General features: G+C 46.9%; 1 protein-coding gene across 5 annotated transcripts in view; it reads right to left on the bottom strand.

The window, feature by feature from the left end:
- Positions 1–16,810, bottom strand: part of CLOCK (clock circadian regulator) — a 231,737-nt gene extending 214,927 nt beyond the window's left edge. For 4 of the 5 annotated variants that reach the window (XM_063920910.1, XM_063920914.1, XM_063920913.1 and 1 more), the window contains exon 1: positions 16,667–16,810. The gene's annotated coding sequence lies outside the window, so the exon portion shown is untranslated. The remainder of the gene's footprint in view (positions 1–16,666) is intronic. The other variant, XM_063920911.1, reaches the window with a different exon arrangement.
- Positions 16,811–23,631: the final 6,821 nt, after the last annotated feature.

The following is a 23,631-nucleotide window of genomic DNA, read 5'->3' as shown; positions in this document are numbered from 1 at the left end:
TTCTGTAGTGCAGTGCAGGGGAGAGTCCTGGGAGCCTTCCTCGCAGCGGAGCTGTGCAGGAAAATGGCGCTGTGTGCTGAGGAGATAGGCCCGCCCCCTATTTCGGCGGGCTCTTCTCCCGGTGTTTGTGAGACCTGGCAGGGGTTAAATATATCCATATAGCCCCAGGGGCTATATGTGATGTATTTTTAGCCAGAACAAGGTATTATCATTGCTGCCCAGGGCGCCCCCCCCCCAGCGCCCTGCACCCTCAGTGACCGCTGGTGTGAAGTGTGCTGACAACAATGGCGCACAGCTGCAGTGCTGTGCGCTACCTCATGAAGACTGAAAAGTCTTCTGCCGCCGGTTTCTGGACCTCTTCACTTTTCGGCATCTGCAAGGGGGTCGGCGGCGCGGCTCCGGGACCGGACTCCATGGCTGGGCCTGTGTTCGATCCCTCTGGAGCTAATGGTGTCCAGTAGCCTAAGAAGCCAATCCATCCTGCACGCAGGTGAGTTCACTTCTTCTCCCCTAAGTCCCTCGTTGCAGTGAGCCTGTTGCCAACAGGACTCACTGAAAATAAAAAACCTAATAACTTTTTCTAAGCAGCTCTTTAGGAGAGCCACCTAGATTGCACCCTGCTCGGACGGGCACAAAAACCTAACTGAGGCTTGGAGGAGGGTCATAGGGGGAGGAGCCAGTGCACACCACCTAGTCCTAAAGCTTTTATTTTTGTGCCTGTCTCCTGCGGAGCCGCTAATCCCCATGGTCCTGACGGAGTCCCAGCATCCACTAGGACGTCAGAGAAATTATTTATTATTTTGACAGTGTGGCATTTTTAATATTTTTTTCTTCTGTTGATTAATATTGAGCGTAGAAAGCTGCATTACACCAATTTTGAAGTGAAGACAAGGCTGCAGATGACAAGTCACAATGTTAGGAGGCAAACAGGCCACAGACACAGTTTAATAGGGGCCTTCACCAAATATCACTAAATATTATAAAACGAGGTTGGTGCTAAACGGGGAAGATTGTGGAGTCAACTTAATCTCTGTACAAAACAAGGGGGTCGATTCAATTCCAAGAGAGTTCAATAGCACCAGGAATTAACTCCCGGGGCTATTCAATACAGCGCCCCGTGACACCCGACAATGGGATTTCCTCTCGCAACCCCGGAAGGGTGCAAGCAGAAATCAGACAAAAGTGCCGGCGCGATGCTGATTTCTGCCCTTAGCGCGGCGGAAACAACATTGCGCCAGGCACTTAAGTCGGAGAATGCTGGTTCTCCCGACAAAACACAGTTTAATACGGGAAAACGGGCATTCTCCTACTTCCCATTGCGCTGCATTGAATAGTCAAGGGGGGCAATTCCCAGCTCTATTCAACTCTCTTAGAATTGAATTGAGCCCAGGGTTCACCATGTTACCGAATATGAATATTATAGTTAACTTAAGTGAGTCTATAAGACAATTTTAAAATACTTCAGGAAATTCTTACATACACATAAGTATTAACCCAACATATGTTTCAGGCAGCAGCCCAACGTCAGAGCTGCTGCCCGAAACATAACTTGGATTAACAAGAAATTTTTCATCAAAGCAAAGTCTGGAGAAGTGCCGCATTTTATCCATTGCTTCTTTTTATGGGACATGTATCCCAAAGGATGTATTATTATGGGACATGTATCCCAAAGGAGGGCACCAGAGCATTTATCGAATTTCAAGCAGGGAGTGCCGGGCTATTGGACTACTATTTATGAATGATTCAATTGAATGTGGGAGTTTAGCTCCTGTCTAAAGCTATTCAATTATTTTGTGCGACCAGTTCTGAGGCTGCATGTATAGAGGATTTTTGCTCAAACCCTTCTGAGTTGCTAGTGCCAGGAGCACAACAACTGCAACGTCAGAGAAGCTGATTAACATAGCTAATCCAGTGCATCCTCATGCGAGAATGTACCTGTTGAAACCAATGCGGGGCTGGTCTCACAAAACAATTGAATAGAATCTGGCCACTTTAGATGAATCACCCTTCAGAGAGAAAAAAAAAATTTCACAAACAAAAAGGGTTTTGGGGTTTTTTTCACATTAACCTACATATTAATGAGGTTTAGGCCTACCAAAAAAAAATAAAAAATAAATAAATAAAATACTGGTGCTAGGCATTACCAGCTAACACTGGCTAACATTCAAGCATATTTCTAAAGTACTACACTGAGCTTGTACGACCAGGATACTTGTCATGTTACCAACATCACAGATGACGTGACCTAAAGAGAAGCAGTGAAGAAAAAGGAGTTGGGGGGGGGGGGGAAATGTAATTAAATAAAAAAAAAACAATTTCTATACGATGACTAAGATTATAACCCCATCACCACCACCAAATATGACTTTTCAATTCCGCAGAGCGGAGGCCTACAGATTAATAATAATAATAAAGTCTTATTCCTTGGAAGCCAAGTATGCCAAATGATTCAAGACTGATAAAACATAATAGTCATTTACTTTTTATCACTTTGATAAGCGGCAATAAAATATAAAGACAAAAATCATACTCTGTATATCCAATAATAGTAATATTGCAATGCAGTAACTCGTCAGGCAGGTTACATTTATTAGTTTTATATAAGTTTATTATGTTTAATGTGATCCCTGGTTTTAAAGTAGGAGAAGGGCCAGCTACAGCGCCCTGACTGAAGCAAACCATGGAATTTTCAAGGTGTAACAGGTCATTGTGAGCTTCCCCCTTAAGCATGCTATGCAGGTGTCATTAACACCACAAAAAAAATAGGATTTTGATAACCAACCGGTAAATCCTTTTCTCCTAGTCCGTAGAGGATGCTGGGGACGACATCAAGACCATGGGGTATAGATGGGATCCGCAGGAAACATGGGCACTCTAAAGACTTTTTATTGGGTGTGAACTGGCTCCTCCCTCTATGCTCCTCCTCCAGACCTCAGTTGTAGGAACTGTGCCCAGGGAGACTGACATTTCGAGGAAAGGAATTACTTAACTAGTGGTGAGATATCTACCAACTCACACCCTCAACCATGCCGCACACATGGCATTTAACATAACACACGCCAACAGGCATAAACCAATTACAGCAACATGCTGAAACCAAGAAAACACAACTTGTGTAACTCTAATAACTAAACTGCAGGTAAAGTACGCACTGGGACGGGCGCCCAGCATCCTCTACGGACTAGGAGAAAAGGATTTACCGGTAGGTTTTCAAAATCCTATTTTCTCATACGTCCTATAGGATGCTGGGGACGACATCAAGACCATGGGGTCTATACCAAACCTCCAGTACGGGCGGGAGAGTGTGGATGACCCTGAAGCACCGATTGACCAAACTTGAGGTCCTCAACGGCCAAGGTGTCAAACTTGTAGAACTTAGCAAATGTGTTTGACCCTGACCAAGTAGCTGCTCGGCAAAGTTGTAATGCCGAGACCACCCGGGCAGCTGCCCAGGATGAGCCCACCTTCCTAGTGGAGTGGGCCTTTACAGACGTCGGTAACGGCAAACCAGCCGTAGTTTGAGCTTGCTGAATCGTATTTCTAATCCACCGTGCAATAGTCTGCTTGGAAGCAGGACAGACAATCTTGTTGTGAGCATACAGGACAAACAGAGCCTCTGTTTTCTGTATACGAGCCGTTCTAATGACATAGATTTTCAAAGCTCTAACCACATCTAGAGAATTTGAATCAGTGAATGTGTCAGTAACTACTGGCACTACAATAGGTTGGTTTATGTGGAGAGATGAAACCACCTTTGAAAGAAAATGTTGACGAGTCCTTAACTCTGCCCTATCTTCATGGAAGATCAGGTAAGAGCTCTTGTGAGACAAGGCCCCCAAATCAGACACCCGCCATGCGGATGCCAAAGCCAAAAGCATCACCACTGTCCAAGTGAGAAACTTCAACTCTATCTTTTGTAGAGGCTCAAACCAATCCGATTGAAGGAACTGCAATACCACGTTAAGGTCCCATGGTGCCACTGGAGGCACGAATGGAGGCTGGATGTGCCGAACCCCTTTCACGAAGGTCTGAACCTCTGGAAGAGAGGCCAATTGTTTCTGGAAGAACACCGACAAGGCCGAAATCTGGACCATGATTGATCCCAATCGGAGGCCCGCCTCCACACCATCCTGCAAAAAAAAATGGAGAAAATGTCCCAACTCAAACTCTTCCATAGGAGCCTTCTTGGATTCACACCAAGACACATTTTCTCCAAATACGGTGGTAATGTTTCGACGTTTCTCCCTTTCTGGCCTGAATAAGGGTGGGGATGACCTCCTCGGGAATACCCTTCCTGGCTAGGATACGGTGCTCAACAACCATGCCGTCAAACGTAGCCGCGGTAAGTCTTGGTACACGCACGGCCCCTGCTGCAGCAGGTCCTCTCGAGGAGGAAGAGGCCGAGGATCTTCTATGAGCAACTGCTGAAGATGTGGGTGTTAAGCCCTCCTTGGCCAGTCTGGGGCAATGAAGATAGCTCGAACCCTTGTTTTTCTTATGATCCCGAGTACTTTTGGGATCAGCGGAAGTGGAGGGAAGACATACACTGACGGAAACACCCACTGGGTCACCAGTGCATACACTGCTACTGCTTGAGGGTCTCTCGACCTGGAACAGTATCTCTGAAGCTTCTTGTTGAGACGCGATGCCATCATGTCTATTTGAGGAATTTCCCAAAGACTTGTCACCTCTGCGAAGACTTCTTGGTGGAAGCCCCACTCTCCTGGATGGAGATCGTGTCTGCTGAGGAAGTCTGCTTCCCAGTTGTCTACTCCCGGAATGAATATTGCCGACAGAGCTTGTAGATGTTTTTCTGCCCAGCGGAGGATTTTTGTCGCCTCTGCCATTGCCGCTCTGCTTTTCGTTCCGCCCTGCCTGTTTATGTATGCGACTGCTGTTACATTGTCCACCTGGATCTGCACGGGACGGTCTTGAAGAAGATGTACCGCTTGTTGAAGGCCGTTGTAAATGGCTCTTAACTCCAGAACGTTTATGGAAGGCAGGCTTCCTGTTGTGACCAACGTCCCTGGAAGTTTTCTCCCTGAGAGACTGCTCCCCAGCCTCGGAGACTTGCATCCGTGGTTACCAGGACCCAGTCCTGAATCCCGAACCTGCGTCCCTCTAGCAGGAGAGCGCTGTGCAACCACCACAGGAGCGAAATCCTGGTTTTTGACGACAGGATTATCTTTCTGTGCATGTGTAGGTGTGACCCCGACCACTTGTCCAACAGGTCCCACTGGAATACTCTGGCATGGAACCTGCCAAACTGTATGGCCTTGCAGGCCGCCACCATCTTCCCCAACAACCGAATGCACTGATGGATCGACACACTTGATGGTTTCAATATCTGTTTTACCATTTTCTGGATTTCCAGAGCCTTTTCCAGGGGAAGAAATACTCTCTGAACTTCTGTGTCCAGAATCAAGACAACCTTGTCGTCGGTTCCAACTGTGACTTTGGGTAATTTATGATCCACCCATGTTGTTGGAGTATTGACAGAGAGAGTGATGTTTTGTAACAACTGCTCCCTGGATCTCGCCTTTATCAGGAAGTCGTCCAGATAAGGAATTATATTGACTCCTTCTGACGAAGGAGAACCATCATCTCCGCCATCACCTTGGTGAATACCCTCGGCGCCGTGGAGAGACCGAACGGTAACGTCTGGAATTGGTAATGGCAATCCTGAACCGCGAATCTCAGATAAGCCTGGTGAGGAGGATAAATGGGGACATGCAGGTAAGCATCCTTTATATCCACCGACACCAAGTAGTCCCCCTCCTCCAGACTGACAATCACTGCCCAAAGTGATTCCATCCTGAACTTGAACCTTTTTAGGTAACAATTCAGATCCTTTAGGTTTAGGATCGGTCTGACCGAGCCGTCCGGCTTCGGAACCACAAAGAGGCTTGAATAAAAACCCTTCCCTTGTTGTGACAACGGTACCAGGACTATGACCTGGTCTTGACATAATTTTTGGATTGCCGCTGTTACTGCTTCTCTTTCTGACGGAGAAACTAGCAAGGTCGATTTGAAAAATCGGCATGGGGGAACGTCTTGAAACTCCAGCTTGATCCCCTGGGATACTATTTGCAACACTCAGGGATCCAGGCCAGACAGAATCTAATCCTGGCTGAAGAGTCTGAGACGTGCCCCCACCCGAGCGGCCTCCCGCAAGGGAGTTCCAGCGTCATGCTGGGGATTTGGCAGAAGTAGGGGTAGACTTCTGCTCTTGGGAACTTGGAGCCGCTGTGGGCTTCTTTCCCCTTCCCCTACCTGCAAAGGAGGAACCTCTCGTCTTTTTGTATTTATTGGGCCGAAAGGACTGCATTTGCGGGTGATAGGTCTTTTTTGCAGAGGGCAAAAATGACGACTTACCTGCGGTAGCCGCCGAGACTAATGCATCCAGGCTATCGCCAAATAAGTTCTCACCTTTATATGGGAGAGCCTCCATGTTTCTTTTGGAATCTGCATCCGCGTTCCATTGGCGAATCCACAACGCCCGCCTAGCCGTTACAGCCATGGTAGCGGCCTGTGAACTCAAGAGTCCAATATCCTTCATTGCTTCCAGCATGTAGGCGGCAGCGTCCTTGATATTCCCTAACTTAAGGAGTATCTCATCTTTATCAATCATGTCAATTTCTGATGACACGCTTTATGACGATTTTTCAATAGCGCGACTCACCCATGCGCAGGCAATAGTGGGCCTAATCAGTGTACCATTGGTAACATAACTGGATTTCAATGTAATTTCCATTTTGCGGTCTGCCGGCTCTTTAAGAGAAGCCGTACCAGGAGCAGGGAGAATTACCTTCTTTATCAACCTGGAAAGTGCACTGTCTAACACAGGGGGTGACTCCCACTTTTTCCTGTCCTCAGCCGGGAAAGGGTAAAAGCTATGTGAATCCTTTTGGGAATACGAAATCTTTTATCAGGATTCACCCACATCCCTTCAAACAGAGCATTTAGTTTGTGTGAAGGCGGGAACATGACTTTGGACTTCTTTTCCCTACATAAATACGCCTTCTCCTGAGGTACAGGAGTGGTTTCTGTAACCTCCAACACGTCCCTTATAGCCACAATCATATATTGTATATTTTTTGCCAATTTGTGATCTAGCCCTCTGGATTCACTATCGTCAACACAAGAGTCAGAATCCGTGTCGGTATCAGTGTTTACAACATTTGCAAATGGTCTCTTATGTGACCCAGAGGGGCCGCCCGCATAAGGCATAACAGCATCCTGAAAAATCACATCTTCCACAGATTTTCTCCAGCATGCAGCCTTAGATTCAGACTTATCTAATCTACGGTTAATCAGATGCATACCGTCATGTATCTTTCACCCATGCAGGCTCTTGGGTGTGCCGGTAGCGCCACCACATTACAACTCTGTGTCCCTAAAATGGCTTCCTCCGGGGAGGAACTCCCTGCCTCAGACATGCCTCACACGTGTACAGCACACCAACAGACACACTGGGACTTATTTTGGGGACAGACCCACAGAAAAATCTGTCAGAGGGACACAGGATAGGAGCAGCCAGTTCACAACCCCAGCGCCAGTATTCCCTGTGAACACAGAATGTCCACAGCCAAATAGCGCCTTTAAACAGTAATTCACACTATTAAATGCACCACAATCACTTTGTGCCCCCCCCTTAATAGCACCCTGTACTTGTCAGAAGTGGAGGATAGGACCAGCGTGTCCTCTGCAGCCTGAGGAGAGAGAGAAAATGGCGCTGAGTAGTGTGCTGGCTGCCTGAGAAAGAATCTACGCCCCCGCAATGGCGCGTCCTTACACTCATATAAACACTGTAATATTTATACTGGCGGGGGTAGGGCTGTGCCAGCGGCAACTTATGCCCCCTTTTAGCCAGTTTTGAGGTATTTTTATTGCTGCCCAGGGAACCCCCCCCCCCCCGCGCCCTGCACCATGTAGTGCCTGTGTGTGTGGGCAGCAATGGCGCGCTGCGCTCCCGCCAGCCGCGCCGTACCTCAGCCGTCACTTACTTGATAGAAGATCATTCTTCTTATACTCACCTGTCTTCTGACTTCTGGCTCTGTGAGGAGGGTGACCATCTAGACACGGCTAGCGTTCAGTTCCCTTCAGGAGCTAATGGTGTCCTGTCAGCCAGATGCAGAGCCATGAAACTCTGAGGAAGTTGGTTCTGCTTCTGCCCCCTCAGTCCCACGAAGCAGGGAGTCTGATGCCAGCAGATCTCCCTGAAAATAAAAAACCTAACATAAAAGTCTTTTCAGAGAAACTCAGTAGAGCTCCTCAGAGTGCATCCAGTCGACCTGGGCACATTTCTAAAACTGAGGTCTGGAGGAGGGGCATAGAGGGAGGAGCCAGTTCACACCCAATGAAAAGTCTTTGGAGTGCCCATGTCTCCTGCGGATCCAGTCTATACCCCATGGTCTTGATGTCGTCCCCAGCATCCTCTAGGACGTATGAGAAATAATTGTATTATCCCATAGCGAACTGTCAGCAAAGGAATAATAAGATTTTACTTACCGATAAATCTATTTCTCGTAGTCCGTAGTGGATGCTGGGACTCCGTAAGGACCATGGGAATAGCGGCTCCGCAGGAGACAGGGCACAAAATAAAAGCTTAAGGATCAGGTGGTGTGCACTGGCTCCTCCCCCTATGACCCTCCTCCAAGCCTCAGTTAGGATACTGTGCCCGGACGAGCGTACATAATAAGGAAGGATATTGAATCCCGGGTAAGACTCATACCAGCCACACCAATCACACCGTACAACTTGTGATCTGAACCCAGTTAACAGTATGATAAACGCAAAGGAGCCTCTGAAAAGATGGCTCACAACAATAATAACCCGAATTTTTGTAACAATAACTATATACAAGTATTGCAGACAATCCGCACTAGGGATGGGCGCCCAGCATCCACTACGGACTACGAGAAATAGATTTATCGGTAAGTAAAATCTTATTTTCTCAGACGTCCTAGTGGATGCTGGGACTCCGTAAGGACCATGGGGATTATACCAAAGCTCCCAAACGGGCGGGAGAGTGCGGATGACTCTGCAGCACCGAATGAGAGAACTCCAGGTCCTCCTCAGCCAGGGTATCAAATTTGTAGAATTTAGCAAACGTGTTTGCCCCTGACCAAGTAGCTGCTCGGCAAAGTTGTAAAGCCGAGACCCCTCGGGCAGCCGCCCAAGATGAGCCCACTTTCCTTGTGGAATGGGCTTTTACTGATTTTGGCTGTGGCAATCCTGCCACAGAATGTGCAAGCTGAATTGTACTACAAATCCAACGAGCAATCGTCTGCTTAGAAGCAGGAGCACCCAGCTTGTTGGGTGCATACAGGATAAACAGCGAGTCAGATTTTCTGACTCCAGCCGTCCTGGAAACATATATTTTCAAGGCCCTGACAACGTCAAGCAACTTAGAGTCCTCTAAGTCCCTGGTAGCCGCAGGTACCACAATAGGTTGGTTCATGTGAAATGCAGAAACCACCTTTAGGTAGAAATTGAGGACGAGTCCTCAATTCCGCCCTGTCAGAATGAAAAATTAAGTAAGGGCTTTTATATGATAAAGCCGCCAATTCTGACACACGCCTGGCTGAAGCCAAGGCTAACAGCATCGACACCTTCCATGTGAGATATTTTAAGTCCACAGTGGAAAGTGGTTCAAACCAATGTGACTTTAGAAAACTCAACACCACATTGAGATCCCAAGGTGCCACTGGAGGCACAAAAGGAGGCTGTATGTGCAGCACCCCTTTTACAAAAGTCTGAACTTCAGGTACTGAAGCCAGTTCTTTCTGGAAGAAAATCGACAGGGCCGAAATTTGAACCTTAATGGACCCTAATTTTAGGCCCATAGACAGTCCTGTTTGCAGGAAATGAAGGAAACGACCCAGTTGAAATTCCTCTGTAGGGGCCTTCTTGGCCTCACACCACGCAACATATTTACGCCAAATGCGGTGATAATGTTTTGCGGTTACGTCCTTCCTGGCTTTGACCAGAGTAGGAATGACTTCTTCTGGAATGCCTTTTTCCCTCAGGATCCGGCGTTCAACCGCCATGCCGTCAAACGCAGCCGCGGTAAGTCTTGGAACAGACAAGGCCCCTGCAGTAGCAGGTCCTTTCTTAGAGGTAGAGGCCACGGTTCGTCCGTGAGCATCTCTTGATGTTCCGGGTACCAAGTCCTTCTTGGCCAATCCGGAACCACGAGTATAGTTCTTACTCCTCTCCTTCTTATGATTCTCAGTACTTTTGGTATGAGAGGCAGAGGAGGGAACACATACACTGACTGGTACACCCACGGCGTTACCAGAGCGTCCACTGCTATTGCCTGAGGGTCCCTTGACCTGGCGCAATATCTGTCCAGTTTTTTGTTTAGACGTGACGCCATCATGTCCACCTTTGGTTTTTCCCAACGGTTTACAATCAGGTGGAAGACTTCTGGGTGAAGTCCCCACTCTCCCGGGTGAAGGTCGTGTCTGCTGAGGAAGTCTGCTTCCCAGTTGTCCACTCCCGGAATGAACACTGCTGACAGTGCTATCACATGATTTTCCGCCCAGCGAAGAATCCTTGCAGCTTCTGCCATTGCCCTCCTGCTTCTCGTGCCGCCCTGTCTGTTTACGTGGGCGACTGACGTGATGTTGTCCGATTTGATCAACACCGCCTGACCCTGAAGCAGAGGTTTTGCTTGACTTAGGGCATTGTAAATGGCCCTTAGTTCCAGAATGTTTATATGAAGAGATGTTTCCATGCTTGACCACAAGCCCTGGAAATTCCTTCCCTGTGTGACTGCTCCCCAGCCTCTCAGGCTGGCATCCGTGGTTACCAGGATCCAATCCTGAATGCCAAATCTGCGGCCCTCTAGTAGATGAGCACTCTGCAGCCACCACAGGAGAGACACCCTTGTCCTTGGCGACAGGGTTATCCGCTGATGCATCTGCAGATGCGATCCGGACCATTTGTCCAGTAGATCCCACTGAAACGTTCTTGCATGGAATCTTCCGAATGGAATTGCTTCGTAAGAAGCCACCATTTTTCCAAGGACCCTCGTGCACTGATGCACTGAGACCTGGCCTGGTTTTAGGAGGTTCCTGACTAGCTCGGATAACTCCCTGGCCTTCTCCTCCGGGAGAAACACCTTCTTCTGGACTGTGTCCAGAATCATTCCTAGGAACAGTAGACGTGTCGTTGGAATCAGCTGCGATTTTGGAATATTTAGAATCCACCCGTGCTGACGTAACACTACCTGAGATAGTGCTACTCCGACTTCTAACTGTTCCCTGGATCTTGCCCTTATCAGGAGATCGTCCAAGTAAGGGACAATTAAAATGCCTTTTCTTCGTAGAAGAATCATCATTTCGGCCATTACCTTGGTAAAGACCCGAGGTGCCGTGGACAATCCAAACGGCAGCGTCTGAAACTGATAATGACAGTTTTGTACTACAAACCTGAGGTACCCTTGGTGAGAAGGGTATATTGGGACGTGGAGATAAGCATCTTTGATGTCCAGATACACCATATAGTCCCCTTCTTCCAGGTTCGCTATCACTGCTCTGAGTGACTCCATCTTGAATTTGAACCTTTTTATGTAAGTGTTCAAGGATTTCAGATTTAAAATTGGTCTCACCGAGCCGTCCGGCTTCGGTACCACAAACAGCGTGGAATAATACCCCTTTCCTTGTTGCAGGAGGGGTACCTTGATTATCACCTGCTGGGAATACAGCTTGTGAATGGCTTCCAAAACTGCCTCCCTGTCGGAGGGAGACTTTGGTAAAGCAGACTTCAGGAACCGACGAGGGGGAAACGCCTCGAATTCCAGTTTGTACCCCTGCGATACTACCTGTAGAATCCAGGGATCCACTTGCGAGTGAGCCCACTGCGCGTTGAAATTCTTGAGACGGGCCCCCACCATATCTGAGTCTGCTTGTAAAGCCCCAGCGTCATGCTGAAGACTTGGCAGAAGCAGGGGAGGGCTTCTGCTCCTGGGAAGCGGCTGCATGGTGCAGTCTTTTTCCTCTTCCTCTGCCCCGGGGCAGAAAGGAGTGGCCTTTTGCTCGCTTGTACTTATGGGAACGAAAGGACTGAGTTTGAAAAGACGGTGTCTTTTTCTGCTGATGTGAAGTGACCTGGGGTAAAAAGGTGGATTTTCCAGCCGTTGCCGTGGCCACCAGGTCCGATAGACCAGCCCCAAATAACTCCTCCCCTTTATACGGCAATACTTCCATGTGCCGTTTGGAATCCGCATCCCCTGACCACTGTCGCGTCCATAACGCTCTTCTGGCAGAGATGGACATAGCACTTACTCTTGATGCCAGGGTGTAAATATCCCTCTGTGCATCACGCATATATAGTAATGCATCCTTTAAATGTTCTATAGTTAACAAAATATTGTCCCTATCAAGGGTATCAATATTCTCAGTCAGGGAATCCGACCATGCGACTCCAGCACTGCACATCCAGGCTGAGGCGATTGCTGGTCGCAGTATAACACCAGTATGTGTGTATATACTTTTTAGGATATTTTCCAGCCTTCTATCAGCTGGTTCTTTGAGGGTGGCCGTATCAGGAGACGGTAACGCTACTTGTTTAGATAAACGTGTGAGCGCCTTATCTACCCTAGGGGGTGTTTCCCAACGCGCCCTAACCTCTGGCGGGAAGGGATATAATGCTAATAATTTTTTAGAAATTAGCTGTTTTTTTATCGGGGGAAACCCACGCTTTATCACACACCTCATTTATTTCCTCTGACTCAGGAAAAACTATTGGTAGTTTTTTCACACCCCACATAATACCCTTCTTTGTGGTACTTGTAGTGTCAGAAAGGTTCAATGCCTCTTTCATTGCCGTGATCATGTAACGTGTGGCCCTACTGGACATTACGTTTGTCTCGTCACCGTCGACACTAGACTCAGTATCTGTGTCAGGGTCTGTGTCGACCCACTGAGGTAACGGGCGTTTTAGCGCCCCTGACGGTGTCTGAGACGCCTGGACAGGCACTAATTGATTTGCCGGCTGTCTCATGTCGTCAACAGTTTTTTTGCAAATTGCTGACATTATCACTTAATTGTTTAAATACAATCATCCAGTCAGGTGTCGACTCCCTAGGGGGTGACATCACCAACACAGGCAACTGCTCCGCCTCCACATCATTTTCCTCCTCATACATGTCGACACACGCGTACTGACACACAGCACACACACCGGGAATGCTCTGATAGAGGACAGGACCCCACTTAGCCCTTTGGAGAGACAGAGGGAGAGTCTGCCAGCACACACCCAGCGCTATATATATATATACACAGGGATAACCTTATATAAGTGTTATTCCCTTATAGCTGCTGTTATTATCGTTATTTGCTGCCAAAAATGCCCCCCCTTCTCTTTTTTACCCTGATTCTGAAGCAGGACTGCAGGGGAGAGTCAGGGAGCCGTCCTTCCAGCGGAGCTGTGAGGGAAAATGGCGCTTGTGTGCTGAGGAGATAGGCTCCGCCCCTTCACGACGTCCTTATCTCCCGCTTTTTTGTGTAAAAATGGCAGGGGTTAAAATACATCCATATAGCCCAGGAGCTATATGTGATGTATTCTTTTTGCCACCTAAGGTATATACTGTTATATTGCGTCTCAGGGCGCTCCCCCCCAGCGCCCTGCACCCTCAGTGACCGGAGTGTGAAGTGTGCTGAGAGCAATGGCGCACAGCTGCGGTGCTGTGCGCTACCTTAGTCTGAAGACAGGATGTCTTCTGCCGCCGATTTCACCGGACCTCTTCGTCTCTTCTGGCTCTGTAAGGGGGACGGCGGCGCGGCTCCGGTGACCCATCCAGGCTGAACCTGTGATCGTCCCTCTGGAGCTAATGTCCAGTAGCCTAAGAAACCCGATCCACTCTGCACTCAGGTGAGTCCGTTTCTTCTCCCCTTAGTCCCACGATGCAGTGAGCCTGTTGCCAGCAGGACTCACTGAAAATAAAAAAACCTAAACTAAACTTTTATTCTAAGCAGCTCAGGAGAGCCACCTAGATTGCACCCTTCTCGGCCGGGCACAAAAATCTAACTGAGGCTTGGAGGAGGGTCATAGGGGGAGGAGCCAGTGCACACCACCTGATCCTTAAGCTTTTATTTTGTGCCCTGTCTCCTGCGGAGCCGCTATTCCCATGGTCCTTACGGAGTCCCAGCATCCACTAGGACGTCTGAGAAAATGGGAATGCTTTAATTATTATTATTATTTATATGGCGCCACAAGGGTTCCGCAGCGCCCAATTACAGAGTACATATGGACATAATCAAAACAGGAAAAAACAGTGACTTACAGTTGAAGACAATTTAGGACAAGTACACCAGGGTAACTAAGCATAACTACACCAGTAAATGACAGAGATAAGTTCCAGGTGGCCAAAAAACTGCGCGATTTGGGCAGTTGAGGATTATTAAAGTAAGAAAAGGATAAGCACATGAGGGAAGAGGGCCCTACTTGTGAGAGCTTACATTCTAATTGCAAGTAACCCACACTGCATGGCTTTTTTTACACAAAAAAAAAAATTAAGGCGCAAAATATTTTGGCAAACAACCTGCTGTAGCATATAAAACATATCTGGCTCCCAGACTAATCTACAGTATTTCTTTTAAGCATAGGTGAGCAAAATTTTAGAAAACAATCATCCGTAGAATATCGCCTATCGTCCTGGAGGTATTTGCCAGTGCCTCTCATGCTGAATTCCTTCTAGAATTGTTGTACTGCCTGGATTTCCCCATCACCGGGAATTGCAATAGGCCGGGCAGTTGCCAGAGCGGCGGGGGTGGAGGTGGCGCTGGGAGATGAACTCATCTCCGCGCCGCCTCTCCCTATGTAGTAATCGGGTGCAACCCGGGAACCCGTTTACACTGCCACTGACCCAGTATTCAACCCGGGTATAACCCTTCTTATTACCGGAGTTGAATTACCGGGTCAGGCGACCCGGGAATTCTCCAAGGCCCCTTTCACATTGCACACTGACCCGTGTCGACCCGGCAATATGCCGGGTTCATACCGGGTTATTTTTGCGATGTGAAAGGGGTATATAGTAGAATGAATGGGCAGCAGCCGGTACTGGAGTCCTGGGCCCCGTGGTCAGTGTTGTAGGGAGGGCATTTCTGGCACACCGCGAGCTCCGCCAATGATGTCTGAGGGCACATCGCACTGGCTGACGACTCTGCCAGCTGTCTAATTAGTCACTGCTAACAGCCTACTGGGTGCCATCTCCCGCAGGCCGTCAAAAACATTCTCTGTTGAACCTGCATGCAGGTCCGACGGGTGACATTTCTGGCGAGAGCCATGCTGCAAAATGCAGTATGGCCCCTGATCCCCCTAGGCATCGGCAAGTGTGTATGCACTTGCCGATGCCGGACCAATCGCCAAGTCTCGTCGCTGACAAGATTACGCTGGATACATATAATTTAATTTGTATACAGCTTGAGGTGTGTGCTGGCTGGGGTGATACATGGGGGGGGGGGGGGGTGGAGTGAAAAATGGGGCATGCTGGAGGTGCACATGAGGGAGCTGGAGTAACACAAGGGGGGGCTGGATGGAGGTATAGGAGGGGAGCTGGAGTGTTTAATGCAGATGTGGATTTTTCACTGCATTTTATGCGGATCTGGATTTCCCAGTGTATTTTATGTGGCTAGGGCACACGTGTAAAGGCGGGTGGTGGGCCCTGCCTATGTTGTCAGTCCCGCTCCCCATCATTTCTGGCAGCAGGCCTTATGGGAAGCCATCCACATAGGGAGTTCCATTTATAGAACATAAATTCTGCCGATTATTATACTTTATATGGCGCTTCCAGGGGTTGGTAGTACATTGCAAAATACATAAGCAGAAAAAAGTGGAAACAAAACATGGAGAAAAAAAAAAAAAAAAAAAACCTTCCAATAAGAAACATTGCATAACATGGATACAAATTACAACCACTGCTGCACATGCAGTTATAATACACACAAAAAGAGATGGCGGCTGAATACTGGTTTGGTGCCACTTTTTGACAACGGGAAAGAGATGATGGTATAAGTGAGGGAAGTAAAAGCATGATAGCCCTGCACAGGTGAGCTTACAATCTAAACTACAGAATTTACAAACACTACCCTGTACCCCTGCCAAGCTGGCAATTCTGTAACCAAACAGCGACCACCATGGCCGCAAAATCCCACCTCAATTTCACTTATCTCAATGTTTACCCTTTTTGAACACACACTGCAGGCCAGATGTGCTGCAACAGGTATCTATGTATAGCAGCAGGGCTATATATGGTGCAAAGCGGTGTCATTTGGAACTGTAAACCTGTTTTTACACATACATCACTGTCTGTACCACCTTGTAACTAACTACATATATAACTAAGGCAACTAACCCAGCACATATATAAAACATACTGGATCCCTGGACAGACGAATCATTGCCTTATCACAGACACCCCGTGTCTCAGTCACTGCACACATTTGCCTTGCTATAACGTGCAGAAAATGCACCAGCCAATGCAGCCCAGTGACATTGTGCCATGACAGGGTGTATGGGCGGCTGGTGGTCCTCTCTGGGAGAAGCAGAGAAGTTGTGTCACATCCAGCGGGCTGTTATATACCCAAAGTGATACACAAGGATAACACGCCTCCCACAATGCTGGCAGCAATGCATGCGCACAGGGCAGCAGCCTTACCTCACCATATAGCAGCGGCAGCTGGGGTATTTCTAGGGATGACAGCCCAGCTAGGGCCCACGTCCCCGCTCTGAGCGCTGATGCGATGACAAGCGCTGTGTGCGCACAGATCTGCTAATGCTCACTCCTCCACCATCACTATTAATGCTGCGGCTCTGCGCATGCGCAACCCAGCCCAGGAAGCAGCAGCGGCCGCCGCCACAGGGAGATCCTGGGACACAGCGGGAATAGAGGCGACTGCGCATGCGTCATTGGGTCTCATCTACGTCACTGCGTTCCCTCCCTCCATTGCTGGCTCTGACTGAGCCTGAGGCTGCCGCTCACTTAGTGCTGCTGCTAGGTGTATATACTCTACTACTGTGTAACCTGTTCTCCATCCTGGTTTATAGCTTCTGTGTAACTCTACAGGCAAGGAAAATAGCAAGCTGGAAAATGCAAGGTTTCTAAACTTTGGACTAATATCAATATGCTATAATCTACCAAAGAGGCATCAAACTAAGGAACTTTTTATGAGGTGTTGGAATGATATTATTATTATTATCATCATCATCCTTTATTTATATGGTGCCACAAGGGTTCTGCAGCACCCAATTACACAGTACATCAAAACAGGAAAACAATGGCTTACAGTTGAAGACAATATAGGACATGTACAGGGTAAAAAAAACTTTGCTACATCAGCAGATGACACTGAAATAAGTATCTGGGTGGCAGAAGACCTTATGATTTGGTGCCGTCGAAGATGATTAAAGTAAGAAAAAGGATAAGCACATGAGGGAAGAGGGCCCTACTCGTGGGCGATTACATTCTAAAGGGGAGGGACAGAAAGCAGTAGCCGATCTTGCCACGGGCAAGCAGGACTTTTGCCCGGGGCGCCGCATTCCGGAGGGCGCCGCACCATGGCAAGATCCGCTGCTGCTGTGCCTGCCGCTGCCCGCTGTGAAGGGAACTAGACGCGTAGCGTCTAGTTTCCCTTCGTGGAGAGGACCTTTACAGTGCGGTGCGCAATGACGTGAAAAATCTTGGAGGTAGGAGTGAGGAAATAATCAGTAGACAGAGTCGGCATGCATTAGCAGAGTGAAGAGGATGGGTGGGAATATAAAGGGAGATGAAGTCACAGATGTAAATGGGAGTGGAGTGGATGAGGGCTTTGTAGGCGAGTGAGAAGCTTGAATTGGATTCTGAAAGGGAAGGGAAGCCGGTGAAGGACTTGTAGGAGAGGGGAGGTGAATGTAGTGCGTTTGGTGAGGAAGATGAGCTGGGCTGCAGCATTGAGGATACAGTGCATCTGAAAGTATTCACAGCGCTTCACTTTTTCCACATTTTGTTATGTTACAGCCTTATTCCAAAATGGAATAAATTTATTTTTTCCTTCAAAATTCTACACATAATACCCCATAATGATAACGCAATAAAGTTTTTTTGAGATTTTTGCACTTTTATTAAAAGTAAAAAACTAAGAAATCAATAGATCAATAGATAATGAAATTGTGGGAGGTGAGGTTGTGCAGGACGGTGATAAGATGATCTGTTCAGTCTTAGACGTGTCAAGTTTAAGAAAGCGCTGGCACATCTAAGAAGAGTGTTCTAATTTTAACCATTTGTTTCCTTGTTGCATCTAAGTAAAAGATTGAATTGAAGTCAGATTTATAAAACAATTAATTATTTATTTAAAAGACCACGCCCATATAGGCTGAAATCGCTAACCCAGTAAGGAACCGGCTTTTGAACACACTATACCCCTTTCACATCGCATTTTGGAGCCGTTTTATTACCGGGTAATTCCCGGGTTGGTGCCTTTCACACTGAACTCGGTTCACCCATTTAAAACAGTGGCCCTCATTCCGAGTTGATCGGTCGCAAGGCGAATTTAGCAGAGTTACACACGCTAAGCCGCCGCCTACTGGGAGTGAATCTTAGCTTCTTAAAATTGCGACCGATGTATGCGCAATATTGCGATTACTAACTACTTAGCAGTTTCAGAGTAGCTCCAGACTTACTCTGCCTGTGCGATCATTTCAGTGCTTGTCGTTCCTGGTTGACGTCACAAACACACCCAGCGTTCGCCCAGGCACTCCCACCGTTTCTCCAGCCACTCCTGCGTTTTTTCCGGAAACGGTAGCGTTTTCAGCCACACGCCCCTAAAACGCCGTGTTTCCGCCCAGTAACACCCATTTCCTGTCAATCACATTACGATCGCCGGAGCGAAGAAAAAGCCGTGAGTAAAAATACTTTCTTCATAGTAAAGTTACTTGGCGCAGTCGCAGTGCGAACTTTGCGCATGCGTACTAAGCGGATTTTCACTGCGATGCGATGAAAAATAACGAGCGAACAACTCGGAATGAGGGCCAGTGTGTTGTCATTTTAAATGGACTTTTCTGTCTCACATTGATGAGGTTTCAAAGGTATTAAAAGGAGGGGCTGGGGAGTGCTCAGTAGTGCAGCAATCATGGCCGACACAGCACGTGTCTCTATAGACTTTGTGATAGTCCCAGCTGTACTGCTCTTAGATTCAGCCTGTGATAGGATATTTGAGCTTCTCACACTCTGTAGCTTGTTCAGCAGCTATGTTATGAGTAGGAGGAGGCTGCTGTATTTGAGAGAGACCACTATTCTTTGCCGACAATACCTGTGCAGGAGGAGATCGTTTATATATCAGCGTCTGTGACCACCATACTCAACCTTAACCTCTCTACACAACAAAGATTGTGGGCTAGAGAACGGCAGCATGGGCAAGTGTGCTGAACTTTCAGGATGTTCAGTGGAAGTGTCACTTCAGACTTACCTCCCAACATGACCCTCTCCAGGAGGGACAGAATGCTCTGCTCCTGGACTTCCCTCTTACTGTATGATTGCCATCACCTGTGGTGAAACACCTTTCTTATCCATTAACCTGTTCAACACAGGTGCCAGCAATCATAAATTAAGAGAAAAGTCCAGAAGCAGAGCATTCTGTCCTTCCTGGAGAGGGTCATGTTGGGAGGTATGACTTCAGAATGTCGCGTCAAACGTTTCACTACCTTTTGGATTTAATGTCCCCAGCACTCTCTAGACAGTCCACAAACTTCAGGTCACCAATAGAGCCAAGCAGGGGGCTAGCTCTAGCATTGTGGTGGTACGCCACTACAGGTGAATATCGCACAATTGCTTGCCTCTTTGGTGTGGGGATATCTACCGTTTGCACCATTGTACATGAGATGACCAGAGCATTGGTGGACAACCTATACCACAGATTTATTTCTCTGCCGCATGGCCAGCGTTTGGCTGAAACAATTACGGGATTTGTGAAGTCTGGATATCCCCAGTGCGCAGGTGCTATCGATGGTGCCCACATCCCTACAATCACACCTCATGATAATCCTGTCGACTAGTACATCAGAAAGGGATGGCATTCCATTGTTTTGCAAGCTGTGGTGGATCATAAGTATTGGTAAGAATGTTCTGGCCAGTGTGTTTTCTTAATGCTTATTGTTTAAAACCCCTTTTAAAACTTAATATATATTTTTATATTAGCTTCACAGATGTATCCATCGGTTGGCCGAGACGGTCACATGATGCTCAAGTGCTTGCTAACTCGGATCTGTGCCGCCTAGCAGAGGACAAGCAAGGGGGCTACCTTTTTCCAAGATAGGACATTTTATTTAATAATTTTTTTAATATTTTTGAAAACAAGCCCAGGAAAAGATGTGTTATTAATTCTAAACTGACGCAATGTTCATGAATCAAGCAGGTAATAGATTGAATGCAATTTAATTTACATTGAGACAAAACAGTTGTCCTTACCTTCAAACATGCTTCCTATGTACCCACCAGCCTGCCCATCATGGAGGAGTCTGCTCATATGTGTATACATATTTCTTGTTGCTAATGTACATTTTTTTCTCTATATTCCTACTAGAAATCTAAATTTGTGGACGGAGTGGAAATCCCGGTACACATAATTGGTGATGCAGCCTACCCGTTACGACAATGGCTCATGAAGGGGATTACCCAACATGTCCAGTTGAGCCCCAATCAAATTACATATACGCACACCCTGAGCTTGGCAAGAATGGTGTTAGAAAATGCCTTTGGATGATTAAAAGGATGTTGGCGCTGTCTTATGAACTCAATGATGTAGACATTATTGTCATGCCTAACATTGATGCAGCAGGTTGTATTCTGCATAACCTATGTGATTTTCAGAGGGAGGAATTTCTACCAGAGTGGACAGTGCAGGACTCAGTTGCATACCCAGCACTTGATTGTGAGTCCTATTTGGGCGACCATTCTGGAAGTGCAGAACAGATGAGGTCTGCTATAATGACCAACCTTCCCTCGTTACTCCGTTAAGTTTCTCAGTTTGTATATTCTGTTAATTGTTGCTACAAAAAATAAACCTGTTTAGTTGACGTTCTGCTACTGTGCCGATAACAAATGTACAACATCAATACACAATTTGTAAAGGATGTATCAAGCATTTTGGTTTTAAGTAAAAATAGGACAATTCTAAAGATTAACAAAAGCTCAGAGACCTTATAATTTTCATTTGTATAAAACTTTGGTAAATAAAGCATTGAATACTTTACAGTAATAAAAGACAAACCAGTAATAGTGTACGAAATACACTTCCATTAATTTAAAACCAACTTTTTTTTAAAACAATAACCATTTAAGATAAATTACGGTAAACAGGAAACTCTGTAGTTGTCTCCGTTTCAGAAGGTAATTGGGTGTGTTGAGGTTGGGTATGTCGAGGATGGGTATAGTGAGTTTGGGTTTGTGGAGGTTGGGTTTGTGGAGGTTGGTTATGTCGAGGATGGGTATATTGGAGTTGCGTTTGTTGAGGTGGGGTATGTTCGTAGTAGGGGGGCCAGGGTTATACTGGGGATACGGTTGAGGGTAGTTTGGAGGCGGGTGCTGAGGTGGCACTGTGTACAGCCCTTCAATACATTGGAACATTGTCAAATATTGACATTTGAAATTCCTGCATTTCCCTCTGACGTTCTCTTGCATCCCTATTATAGGTTTCCTGCATAGAGTTCAGCTGGGCCATAAATGTGCTGTTCATGTCTTGCTCTGCCTGCAAAAATCTTTTCGATCAGCCATGGCAGCGTCCATCTGCTCTAATTTCTTAACCAGGACAGTGGTCATAATTCTTGCAGCTTGCTCTGTTTTATTTGGGTGGCGCCTCCTTGGAGGAACAGTATATACTGTGGACACAAGTCAAATAATTTTGTTATTGTAATTTGCAATGAGCTTATATAAAATAGCAATGTTAAATAAAAAACAAAATATACACTTAGCACGCCTTGTTGATGAAAAGGCTGCAGGATTCAGACGGGGATCTCACCAATCCACAAATATATAGAACAATAAAAAGGATTCCTGCACACTTTTCTAAAGGTATCTCAGAGTATAGATCTTAAATATCCAAAAATAAGTATAGTCAATTGGTAAGTATATAGTTCCAATAGGAAAAACCTGTTCGGTATATCCAGCCAGATCGATAATCACGGTCACTTCTTTCACAATAAACTTTTTCTGGTTATTTCAGTTTAGATGGAGCTTCCACACGGTAACTATTCCACCTTTGTTGATATCAACCTCTTTTGGGTGAGTTTATGCAAAATATAAAAGGTGGAGAGACCATAGTGTATACCATCAACTTTTATTAATTAAAAAGATATTAAGAATGCCAAAAACATGCGTACCAAATATGACCTTCTAGGGAAGGCACAAGACAAAGCATATAGGGGTTTTGTATAAAAGAAGCTCCCCCTACTAAGCTGCACCTCCTTCCGGTCCCAGGTAGCGCTCGCAGTCCAACACCAACGCGTTTCAACCTCAATTCAGGTCTTTTTCAAGGTGTAAACAAGGATCTTGCTAATTATCAGTGCCAGCCTGAAGAACCCTCTGTAAGACTGTCCTTGGTATTTCCCGTATTTCCCTGTATTTCCAGTTAATTAATTCCAAAGCAGTGTCAAAGTAATGCATATTTTTGAAGACCCAATCCCCCTGGCCTCCATGGCCGGTACTACCAAAGACAGGGCTCTACGGGACAAATCCTCCCCCAAGATCGCACACAACTCGCGCAGCTTGGCCCGAGAAACTCACATCCAGTGCTATCACTTCCAATTTCCAGATTTCCTGGTCTCCATCTGGCTGCTCCTGGTCTGTACACGCCGGATCTCAGATCTCCCTGCAAATCCCCCCAGCGCAAGGCGTAGCTGCAGTGCTGCTGCCCACATAGACTGTTGTATGAAACATAGAATTGTGTGCGATCTGGGGGGAGGATTTGTCCCGGAGAACCCTGTCTTTTCTTTCTTTCTTGCTTAAATATTCATCTCAGGACACCCATTATACACTAATATTTGTTTCAGGTATTGTCCTCAGGGGCTTGGTAAAAATATAATCTTTTGGGTGACAGTTACAGCCGCAAATTTTATATAATTTATGAATGTATCAGTTATATATTATTCTAGTTTTAATATATTTTATAGCTCTATATATCTAGCTTCTGTGCAGTTGTGTTCTGTGTAACAATAATGCTCTAATTTAGTTACATCCTGATGACATAAAGCACGATTATGATCTAAATGATATGTAAAAAAATGTAGCTTTTTGCACAGCTAATTTGATACAACCTTAGCACCAGGGGTTAAAGTGAGCCGGAACGGGGCGGAACTGCGTTCCGTCAGTTCCACTTGGAGACGGAACGCAGTTCCGGCTCACCTAACCCGATGTCCCGGCGCTGCAGGGAGATGCCAGGCGGCCGCTGTTATCAGCGGCGCCCGTCTCTCCCCGCACAGCGGCAACCGGAGGCAGGAGCTCACTACTGAGCTCCTGCTTCCGGCTCTGTAAGTGCACGCTATGGGAGAGACGTCATGACGCCTCTCCCATAGTGCCGAGGAGCGGACGCCCAGAGAGGACTGCGGCGGGAGTGGGGCTTGGTAAGTATGGTGCCTCTCTCTCCCCCCCCCCTC

The sequence above is a fragment of the Pseudophryne corroboree genome, chromosome 1, assembly GCF_028390025.1.
Source record: "Pseudophryne corroboree isolate aPseCor3 chromosome 1, aPseCor3.hap2, whole genome shotgun sequence".
NCBI lineage: Eukaryota > Metazoa > Chordata > Amphibia > Anura > Myobatrachidae > Pseudophryne > Pseudophryne corroboree.
The sequence above is the reverse complement of the archived record's forward strand: the minus strand, read 5'-3'. Positions and strand labels throughout refer to the sequence as shown.